Raw genomic sequence first — 11,017 nt, 5'->3', positions numbered from 1 at the left:
CACAAAAGAGGTAATTCCCAAGAGAATGTATTGCCTAAAGCAGATTTTGGCACCCACAAGTTGCAGACCACAGAAATTGATTATGTTAGCTATACCAAAGTAACCAAATTGTACAATGAAATCTATAGTATTGCAGACCTTCTAGCTAGCATTCCAAACTGCACTGTGGGAGATCAGAGTAGGTCCAGGTAGGGATGGCCATTGATGGTTTTGTCATCGATGGCAGAGGTTCAGTGGTTCTTCATTATCGATGGCAGTGATGTGCTAATGTTTTGGGGTTTTTTTGGCTCAGAGTACTTACGGGTCTATTTACTAAGCAGTGTTAGGAGACTGAGTGAAAAGTGATAAGGTGCCAGCCAATCAGCTCCCAACTGTCATTTTTCAAACACAGCCTGTGAGATGGCAGTTAGGAGATGATTGGCTGGCACCTTATCACTTTTCACTCTGTCTCCTAACACTGCTTAGTAAATAGACCCCATAGGCACTGCCCCCTTCCCTGATTGGCCTGCCACCTTGCAAGGAACCACAGCAGGGATGCCCATCAAGGATTCCCATCATCAATGGTTTCTAGTCGAGGGCTTACTGCCATTGATGTAAAACACTGGTAGCACCATCGAAGGTGTGCCATTCGATGGTCATCCCTTGGTCCTGGTGGGAGGGAAGGGGACGTGTGGCTATGTATCTCTTCATTGCAAGCCTGGGCCCGGTTAAACTGTACCCGCTCCCCCCCCTCTCGGTACCCATGATCCCACATCCTGCCCATTGTTCCGTATAAATCCATTGAGCGCGTATAAGGGTTGTTTTACCCCTTCCAGAGGCGCATTACTAACGGTTCAATGACCTAACTGTGTCATACCTTATAGGACATTAGATAATAATTTATTATGCATGACTAACTAGGATAAAATTGTGATAGTATCTTGTTTGCTATGAAAGGGTGGACTGTCGAAGTCGAATAATTGCATGCGACCGCAATTCAACTGTTATCGGATGATTTGGTCGCCCGCTGTCCGATTTATGTTGGTACAATCCATGACGCACCATTGCGTGCGCACGCACACAGTGTGCGCACATATCCACACATTCGCACAACACTAAATAGCGAATAATATACAACACTCTCACACTGACAAACACAATATTCATACAGGGTTTAGTTAGTAATGAGAAACAGCTTCTCTATACATGTCTAAGAAAAGTAATTAAAAAATATATACACCAGGATACTGTGAGTGTTTTACATATAAATTGAGAAGCCCCGCATACAGACAAGTATGGCTGTGGCAATTGAAATATAACCCAGACACTGATATGCACAATTGAATTTGTCTGAATGAGAAGTTAGAAACAATGGTCGGAGGCTTACCTAAGAAGTACTGACAAGTGTATTCTATATAGGCAGAGGAAAACCTTTGAATTAGCTATCAGATGAAGTGGCAATGGCAGTCAGCTGGGGATCTCCACTCTGCTTGAAAGTGAACCTCACTGCTTGTAACAACTTGCACTGTAGTTTTAAAATATGTTAGAAAGGGATTTTATATATATATATATATATATATATATATATTAAATCTATCATAAATACACTGAATTGCATAAACACACATAGACTTACATGCATAACACACACATAGACTTACATGCATAAACACAGCACATTACGAACAGTTGTATAATCTTTTGCGCTAATTGTATTTTAGATCAACGCGTGTAACTATCTGTTTTTGGTGAATAATATCTTTTTGTGCTTTGGAACCACAATCAAAGTCTGGAAAGCAATTATTTCTTGTGTGACTTATAACGCTAAATAGATGGGTACCCCTTGATTGGAGGGGTACTCAACTCCCCAGGGATCCCTGGCCTGGGCTGACTAGCGGTCAGGACTGATGCTGCGGCTGGGGGGCCTAGTGAAAGGGCTCCCCTGGCTGTGGCATCAGCACCCCGCTAGTAAGGGTCCAGGGCTAGTTTTAAATATAGGGGTACCCCTACGCAATTTTTTTGCCCCTATAATTAAAACCAGCCCTGTTCCTGCTGCCTGGTGTTGGTACCTAATTTACGGACGAACCCTATTCATTTTGTTCCCCGTAATTTTAGGTACCAGGACAGGCTGGCAAGTCCGGGGCTGGTTAGTGTTTTGGGGGGGTGGGGGGAACCTCATGTCATTTTTTCAACAAAATAATAAAAAAATGAACAAGAAAAGAAAAAAAAATATTTCTGCATGTTTCTGCAAAACTCGCTGATCAGGAGGTGAGTGTTCAAAACGTCAATTTGGCAGCGAGTTTGCAGGCATCTCTCCCGAGATTGTAATCTTGATTCTTGGTAAATTTGCGTGATGTACGTTTTTGGTGAAAAGTACTTCAGAGTTTGGCTGATGGTGAGATGATTCACGTTTACAAACTCGCCCGAGTTTTAAGAGTGAGATAAATGAACTCTCTCACAAACAAACCCGAGTTTGCCTTTAGTAAATTTGCGAGATGAAAAACATGCCTAAAAACACCCGAGATTGTTATCTCGACCAAACTCGATTCTTAGAAAATTTACCCCTAAAGCTGCATACACACAACGATTTCCAGTCTGAACGATTTTCGTAAACGATTTTCGTTCAGATTTTCGTTTAGGAAAGTTGAACGAAAATCGTTTTTGGAAATCGTTTTTGAAGGAAAGAATGAACGATTTTCATAAACGATTTTGCAAACGATGAACGAAGAACGAAATCGTTTGTATGTAAATGAGGCATGCCTCCAAACTCATTTTATTGGTCCATTTTGTTAAAAAGGATTGCCAATTTTTTAAGTGGATGTTGTTTTGTGGGAGGGCGTTTCCACACAGAATAAAAAGGCTGACGGCCATTTCCAAAGTCTGCATTTATGCTCTGTGGCTAGTTTGGTGTGGTTTATACCTCCTAAACGTTGTTGCATAGCTATTGTGCTTGGCTTTGTTTCTGGCTTGCCTGTTAACAAAGTGCGTTCTTTGTGCTTCTGTGATGGATCCCATAAGTCACAGTGTTCTGGTGGCTTATGCTGGAGTTGTCGTGTTGTCTGGCAGGAGGAGGTCTGAGAGGAGGATAAGGCCTCGTTCCTGTTGGACCAAGGAGTGGCTGTTACGCCGGGAGACCATGTCGCATATATGCCCCTCTTGATGGAGATACGTGAGAATAACCCTGATGACTTCAGGAATTTCTTGCGTATGGACGACCAGACTTTCCAGGTCTTGCTGCGGCTTGTTACCCCTGAGGCAGGATACAGCAATGCGGCAGTCTATATCTGCTGAGGAGAGGCTTGTCGCTACCCTACGCTACCTAGCGACTGGAAGATCCTTGGCCGATCTGAAGTTTGGTACGCTCATTTCGCCTCAGGCTTTAGGACTGATTATTCCGGAGACCTGTATGGCTATATACAGGGCCTTAAAGCCTGATTATTTTAAGGTAATTTTGTTATTTTTGGATTTGCAAAGTACTTGTATATTTAGAGTAACAATTTTAAATGTGTTAAGCTTCATTATTACGTTATAATTCAGGGGTCTACAAACTTTTGTGCCTCCAGGTGCTGTGGAACTAAACAACCCAGCATGACCTTACACCATTTTTAAGTTACAACATGCTAAATGGCAGGGCATCCTTGTATATGTAGTTCCACAACACCTTGAGGGCCAAACATAGAAGAGGCATGTTTTTTTTTTTTGCTTTTGTACAAAAAACATTATTAAATTTATTTAGTTTTTGTATTGTTTGGAGTTTAATTTATTAACAATGATGTGCTTTTCACCTTCTTCAGGAACACACATTTTACAATTGAGTTTTTGTAACATTCTTAGGCACCTCATTTTAGACACAAATGCCTGTAAAGGAAAACTAGCCAGAAGTGTCAATTTTAAATTATTTTGCAAACAGGACAAAGCCCTATCTCCCTTACCATTCCATCCCAACAGGTCACACGCTGCTCCCCCACTGGCTCTCTTGCAAAAGTGCACATTATGTAGTGGCCCCTGTACTTTTCCCCTTTATGCTTTGGGCCTTGCAGTTTTGGCCTTTATGTATTGGCCCCTGTTGTTTGGCTTTGCCCTTATGCAGTGCCCCCAACCTCAATTAGTGGTCCTATGTATTGGCCACAGCCTTAAGTAGTCTCCCAGACTCAGCACGTATGCAGCGCCCCCAAGACTGGTTGTGGAACCACTTCCTGCAAATAAGTTACCTTTACTTGGGAGCTGCTTCCGCTGCCTTCCTGTTCCTCAATGTAAGTACATACAGCATGCGTGTGGGACAGCCTCCTGACGTTGTTTGTGATATCACACGCAAACTGCATTAGGGTGAACAGTAGCCACTGAAGCAATTGGAGGCTTCTTTAGACTCAGCTAACTTCAGAGGACAGCCTCTTACACCAGGGGTGTGGGTGGTCAACTGGTGTTTGCAAACCTATTTCTGGTGACCTTGCTGGACAAAGAAACCAGCCTGTGAAGATCCCTGCTTTTACATTGGGAAGCATTGTTAGTCAACTTTGGGGGACAACAATGACATGTTTTTTAATTTTTTTATTTCATAATTACATTGCATGTTGCTGTTGTTGTTGAAAGATGTTTTGGTGTACATGTTTAAGTATTAAATGGCATAATAAATTGGAAGGTACTTTTGTGTGCGTGCATTCCTGCTGTCCCCAGTGGCTATTGCACCCTAATACTGTATTGAATGTTTTGCTTAGTCGATTGTGTTTTTGTCATTTCAAAAACACAAAAATAATTCTTCGATACTTCGATGCATAAATGCCCCACCCCTCCCCCCTTATTTGCAACAGGGGGCCTTACTTCATATATTATGTTTGTTGTAGACATTTAATAATGTTTTCACACCATAATGGCAACAGTCCTGTATTGTGTAGTTAAAATTTACATTGCCATCATGTTTTTTAACTTGTTTATATAATAGTGTGTTATTCACATTTAACAAGTGTGTATTGTTTTTTAATTTAATTTTGACACTTTTCTTGTCTTTCTTTACCATTACAGTTTCCAAGGTCGGAAGCGGATTGGCAGGCTGTTGCTTTAGATTTTTCCCAGAAATGGAATTTCCCAAATTGCAGTGGAGCCATAGATGGGAAACATATCCGGATAACCCCCCCCAAGCAGATCTGGATCCTTATATTATAATTATAAGGGTTTTTTTTAGTATTGTTTTAATGGCGGTAGTCAATGCGCATTTGGAGTTTCTCTTTGTTGATGTTGGGAAAAACGGAAGGTCTTCTGATGGGGGATCCTTCAAAAAAACACAGTTTGGAGAACGTCTTGCTAATAACACCCTCCATCTGCCCCCGCAGGATGAGTGCGCACATGGACTTGGCTTTGTGTTTGTGGCCGATGAGGCCTTTGCCTTAGGCCACCAATTGTTGAAGCCCTTTCCCCAAAGAACTCTGACTCACGATAGGAGAATCTTTAACTATCGGCTATCCAGGGCACGCAGATGTGTGGAAAATGCTTTTGGCCTACTCACAAACCGGTTTCGCATTTTTCATAGTGCTATAAACCTCCGCATAGACAAGATTAATGCCATTGTTTTAGCAGCCTGTGCATTGCACAATCTATTAAGGCGCAAGACCCTAAATGCAAGTATTTCTACTGCAGTGGAAGGTACTGACCAAATTTCCCAACATCTCATATCTGTGTCTCGCCCCACAGTTCCACAATCAAGTACTCCTTCTGGTAGACAGATAAGAGAACAATATGTGTCTTTCTTTAATGGGGAAATCCCAGATTTCTTAGCATAATTAATGACTTTCCCAAATGAAGACATTTTTTATTACACATTTATTTCACATGAAAATAAATATATTGAACCCTTCACAATATAACATCTTGTCATGTCATTATTTTAAGGTATATTGTGTATATATATATATATATATATATATATATATATATATATATATATATAGTTACATTGTTCATTTTTTAGAGAACTACTACCCAACTTTTTACAACTCACACACACACACCCCAAACAAAAATACAAATTTAAATAGGTTTACTGTGTTACCTGGGTACCATGTGTTAGCACTTTTTAATGTGTTACCTTGGTACCATGTGTTAGCACCGTTCAATGTGTTACCTTGGTACCATGTGTTAGCACCTTTTCATGTGTTACCTTGGTACCATGTGTTAGCACCTTTTCATGTGTTACCTTGGTACAATGTGTTAGCACCGTTCAATGTGTTACCTTGGTACCATGTGTTAGCACCTTTTCATGTGTTACCTTGGTACCATGTGTTAGCACCTTTCATGTGTTACCTTGGTACCATGTGTTAGCACCGTTCAATGTGTTACCTTGGTACCATGTGTTAGCACCTTTTCATATGTTACCTTGGTACCATGTGTTAGCACCGTTCAATGTGTTACCTTGGTACCATGTGTTAGCACCGTTCAATGTGTTACTTTGGTACCATGTGTTAGCACCGTTCAATGTGTTACCTTGGTACTTTTTCATGTGTTCCCCTCGTACCTTGGGTGCCGTTTTGAGCTATGTACATTGTGCAGATTTTGCATTAGTTTGGCCAGGATTTTATGTACATTGTTTTGGTAAATTTTTACAACAGAATAAAATATCCACTAAATAATGTTAAACTTTGGAAGTGAGGTTTTGGTACCAATTACATTGTTATTTAAAAAAAAAACAGACAAGTTTTTCACTTTTTCAGAGTTTTATAATGCCATTCCTGGCCATTATAATAAATTAAATTGTGGACACAATTCAAATAAATATACAGAGATCATGGGTGCCCTTAACATTCGTCCTTCTCAGATCGGTGGAAGCAGGCACATGAGAAATTGGTCACATATGGCACAAACCACAATGCAAAGAACAGACCTAGCTTTGTGAAGCCAAAAGAAACAATTTCCGACCACTATACAAGGGAATCACAACAAAATACTTCAACTCCAATATTCCAGAGCAGGGATAAACGAGGGTAATAAACCAACTGTATGATAATATGATCTATTCAGTCATTATCTTAAATGAAGAGCTGGAGATAGAGGAGGGATTAAATTATGAAACTTACACCAAAAAAACCACGCAAATTTAAAAAAAAAATTGGTTATCCAAAAATCAATACTCATCATCAGGATGAAGTACTGCATGAGTACTGTGCCAAAGTGATTGCATAGTACTCGTGGATGGCCCAGGTTATTGGGAAGGGGGAGCAGTGGACCCCGACGCATAATGGGAATGATATTCATACGGAGGGTTTGGTGGAAATGAACGAAGGGGAGCAAAGGTTGGATATTATGGTGGTGGTAGCTGGTGGAGACTATATGGGGTTAGCATCGTGTGTTCTTCGAGAGTATCGACTAACCCACGACGCAACGCCTCATATACGACCCTTTCAAAATACACCTGTGCCTGGGGCTTCATTTTCTGCATGTCGTGCGCTATATTAAGCCCGAACACTGTAAATCCATCAGTGTTTGTATTCAACACCTCCTTTGCAAGCCTCATAAATTCATCCTCTTCCTCCGACCGTTCCGACCGTGAGGTTTTCGCAGCAGCCTTGCCACCCGGCCTCCTCCTCTTTGCCGGTGGCTCAGAGGCTTCTTGGGCAGGCTCTTCAGCTGTTGGCTGCACCATACTGCTCTCCTCACGGTCGATGTGTACGCTGGTTGGAGAGCCAACAACAACTTCCGGAGCACGAAACTAGGAGAAACAAGCACAATAATGACATTGTTATAATAAGTTGTGAGTTTTGCATTTTCAAAAACACATTTTGACTTTTAAGATTCTGCACAGAAATATACACCTGGAGGGCAACATTTAAAAATTACAACCCCAAATACCATTCAAATTGCCGGAAAATACATTTACACTACATGTCTAAACACCTTTATGGGGGGCACATGATCATTTTCACCCTAGATGTAAAGTTTTAAAAAAATATCAAAATGAAACCTAACCTATTCTCCTCATCCATATTGAAAGTAGGGATGTGCAGGCTCGGATAGGTTCGAGTTTGCACGTGGAGTTCGGATTTTTCCCTCCAAAAAACGGAACTCAGAAAGAGGCAAAACGTCATCTTACATGGACGAACATCATCATTCCTGGACTTTTGTCCAGGAATGATGATGTTCGTCCATGTAAGATGACGTTTTGCCTCTTTCTGAGTTCCGTTTTTTTGGAGGGAAAAATCCGAACTCCACGTGCAAACTCGAACCTATCCGAGCCTGCACATCCCTAATTGAAAGCATGATAAAAACAAAAGGTACATCCAATACTTGCTGCCTCAAAAAACTAAGATGTGGTTTGAAAATGTTAACAGACAAAATTGTAATACATACTACATATGGTGGAAAGATTTTTACTGAAAATGTGAAACAAATAGTCCTTTTGAAAAACACATTAAGTCAATAAAAAAAACATACACTGTCTTGACTCTCCAAATCCTGGCAAGGAACGTCCTCGTCCAGCGTACCCACCGACGGCATCTCCGGCTCTTTATCCAAGACAAAGGTGAACAGATCATAATACCATAGTGTTGGTTTATGGACCTCGTCTGTCCCAGCTCCGGAACGCATGGAGCTCAGGTACTTGTTGTGTTCCCTTGTAAAAGCGGTTCGGAAATTGTTGATTTTTTGCTTCACAGAAGCTAGGTTTGCCTTGGAATCCCGGGTTTGTGCATATGTGATCAATTTCTCATATGCTACTGCCTTCCTTTGCCGATCTAAGAAGGACTTCATTTTTGGGTTCCAGAGGCACTCATGATCTCTGTATATATCAATGAATCCTGTCCAGAACTCTCGGTTAGCAGCCATTTCTGTTGGTAAAATAGAGGGGTACAAAAATTGTCAAATTGATGTGAAGATGCTTATGGAGGGCTAATTACAGGAAAAATGCCTTCCTTTACACATGTTGGTCTTCAAAATGTTGACCTTTTGGCCAAATAGGGGTGCTAAATAATGTGTCAAAAAATTCCTTTACAGTGGAAGTAGAAGTGCCAGCAGACATGGCACACCTGTTACTTCAAACTCCAAAAATGCTTTTAAAAAATATACAAAAAATACACACCGTGTCCATTTCAAATTTAATACACACACCTACCCATTGACACATAGTTACCTATAATAGATGTTTAGGTCCCCTTCTACAGTATAAAACCATGATGACTGGGCCTGTCAGTAAGTTTACATACTCACCAATATCCTGCGCTGGTCTCCACACCCCTACCAGTCAGATGCCACACGCAACAGCTCTGAATATGTGTGTTGACACACATATTCATAGCTGGCGACTGGGATCTGACGGGACATACAGGGATATCCATGTCCCCTCAGCCAATCAGCGGCACTGCTTTGTGAGAAACAACCGTTGTTTGGGTATGGCTACTGACAGCTGGCACGTGGGAACTCACACGTGGGAACTGTCAGTAGCCGGAGCCAATCAGCGGGACGTTATTCCGAAAGCCGCAACAATGATTGGCTGAGGGCACATGGATATCCCTGCATGTCCCGTCAGATCCCAGTCGCCAGCTTTGAATATGTCTGTAAACACACATATTCAGAGCTGTTGTGTGTGGCGTCTCAGTGGTATGTGTTCTGCGGTGATCAGCGCAAGGGTATAGGTGAGTATGTGTTTTGATTTTACAATGACAATTATGGATATTCTAGTGGTAAAGGGGACAGATTATTCTGGTATAGGTAAGTATGTGTGAATGTGTAGGTGTGTGTAATAAAGTTAGACTGTGACGGTGTGTGTGTTTTTTATCCAAAAGATAAAAATGTTACACTGAAATTACAGGTACTGCATGTCTGCTGGCACTTGTATTTGCACAAGTGCAAAATGGCAGGCATGCTGGCAGTTGTAGTTCCACTGTAACATACAATAGTTTGTCATTATTTGGCCCCCCCCATTACCCCATTAACAACCGCTCCAGGGGTGCGGGGAAGAGCCCCGGCCTTCAGTGGAAGCCTGTGGTGCTTGGGTGGGGGAGGGTGGGACACTTCCTTGGGGGCTCCCCCACTCCCCCACGATCACCAACTTCCAATTACCAACTTGGCCTGGAAAACACACATAACATTTCACAGTTGTTCGACCAAAGACGCTATATGTACCCAATTTTTCAATTGCAATACAACCCCCAGGGCCCAGAAGCCTGCCATAGTGCCCCCTTATATGCTGCCATAGGCCCCTTATATGCTGCAATAGGCCCCTTATATGCTGCCATAGGCCCCTTATATGCTGTAATAGGCCCCTTATATGCTGCCATATGACCCTTATATGCTGCCATATGCCCCCTTATATGCTGCCATTGGCCCCTTATATGCTGCCATAGGCCCCTTATATGCTGCCATATGACCCTTATATGCTGCCATAGGCCCCTTATATCCTGCCATAGGCCCCTTATATGCTGCCATAGGCCCCTTATATGCTGCCATATGACCCTTATATGCTGCCATAGGCCCCTTATATCCTGCCATAGGCCCCTTATATGCTGCCATAGGCCCCTTATATGCTGCAATAGGCCCCTTATATGCTGCCATAGGCCCCTTATATGCTGCCATAGGCCCCTTATATCCTGCCATAGGCCCCTTATATGCTGCCATATGACCCTTATATGCTGCCATAGGCCCCTTATATCCAGCCATAGGCCCCTTATATGCTGCCATATGACCCTTATATGCTGCCATAGGCCCCTTATATGCTGCCATAGGCCCCTTATATCCTGCCATAGCCCCCTTATATGCTGCCATATGCCCCCTTATATGCTGCCATAGGCCCCTTATATGCTGCCATATGACCCTTATATGCTGCCATTGGCCCCTTATATCCTGCCATAGGCCCCTTATATGCTGCCATAGCCCCCTTATATGCTGCCATATGCCTCCTTATATGCTGCCATAGCCCCCTTATATGCTGCCATAGGCCCCTTATATGCTGCCATAGGCCCCTTATATGCTGCCATAGGCCCCTTATATCCTGCCATAGGCCCCTTATATGCTGCCATATGCTCCCTTATATGCTGCCATATGCCCCCTTATATGCTGC

Source organism: Taudactylus pleione, unplaced genomic scaffold (assembly GCF_031769625.1).
Source record: "Taudactylus pleione unplaced genomic scaffold, aTauple2 ptg000036l, whole genome shotgun sequence".
Taxonomy (NCBI): domain Eukaryota; kingdom Metazoa; phylum Chordata; class Amphibia; order Anura; family Myobatrachidae; genus Taudactylus; species Taudactylus pleione.
The sequence above is the reverse complement of the archived record's forward strand: the minus strand, read 5'-3'. Positions refer to the sequence as shown.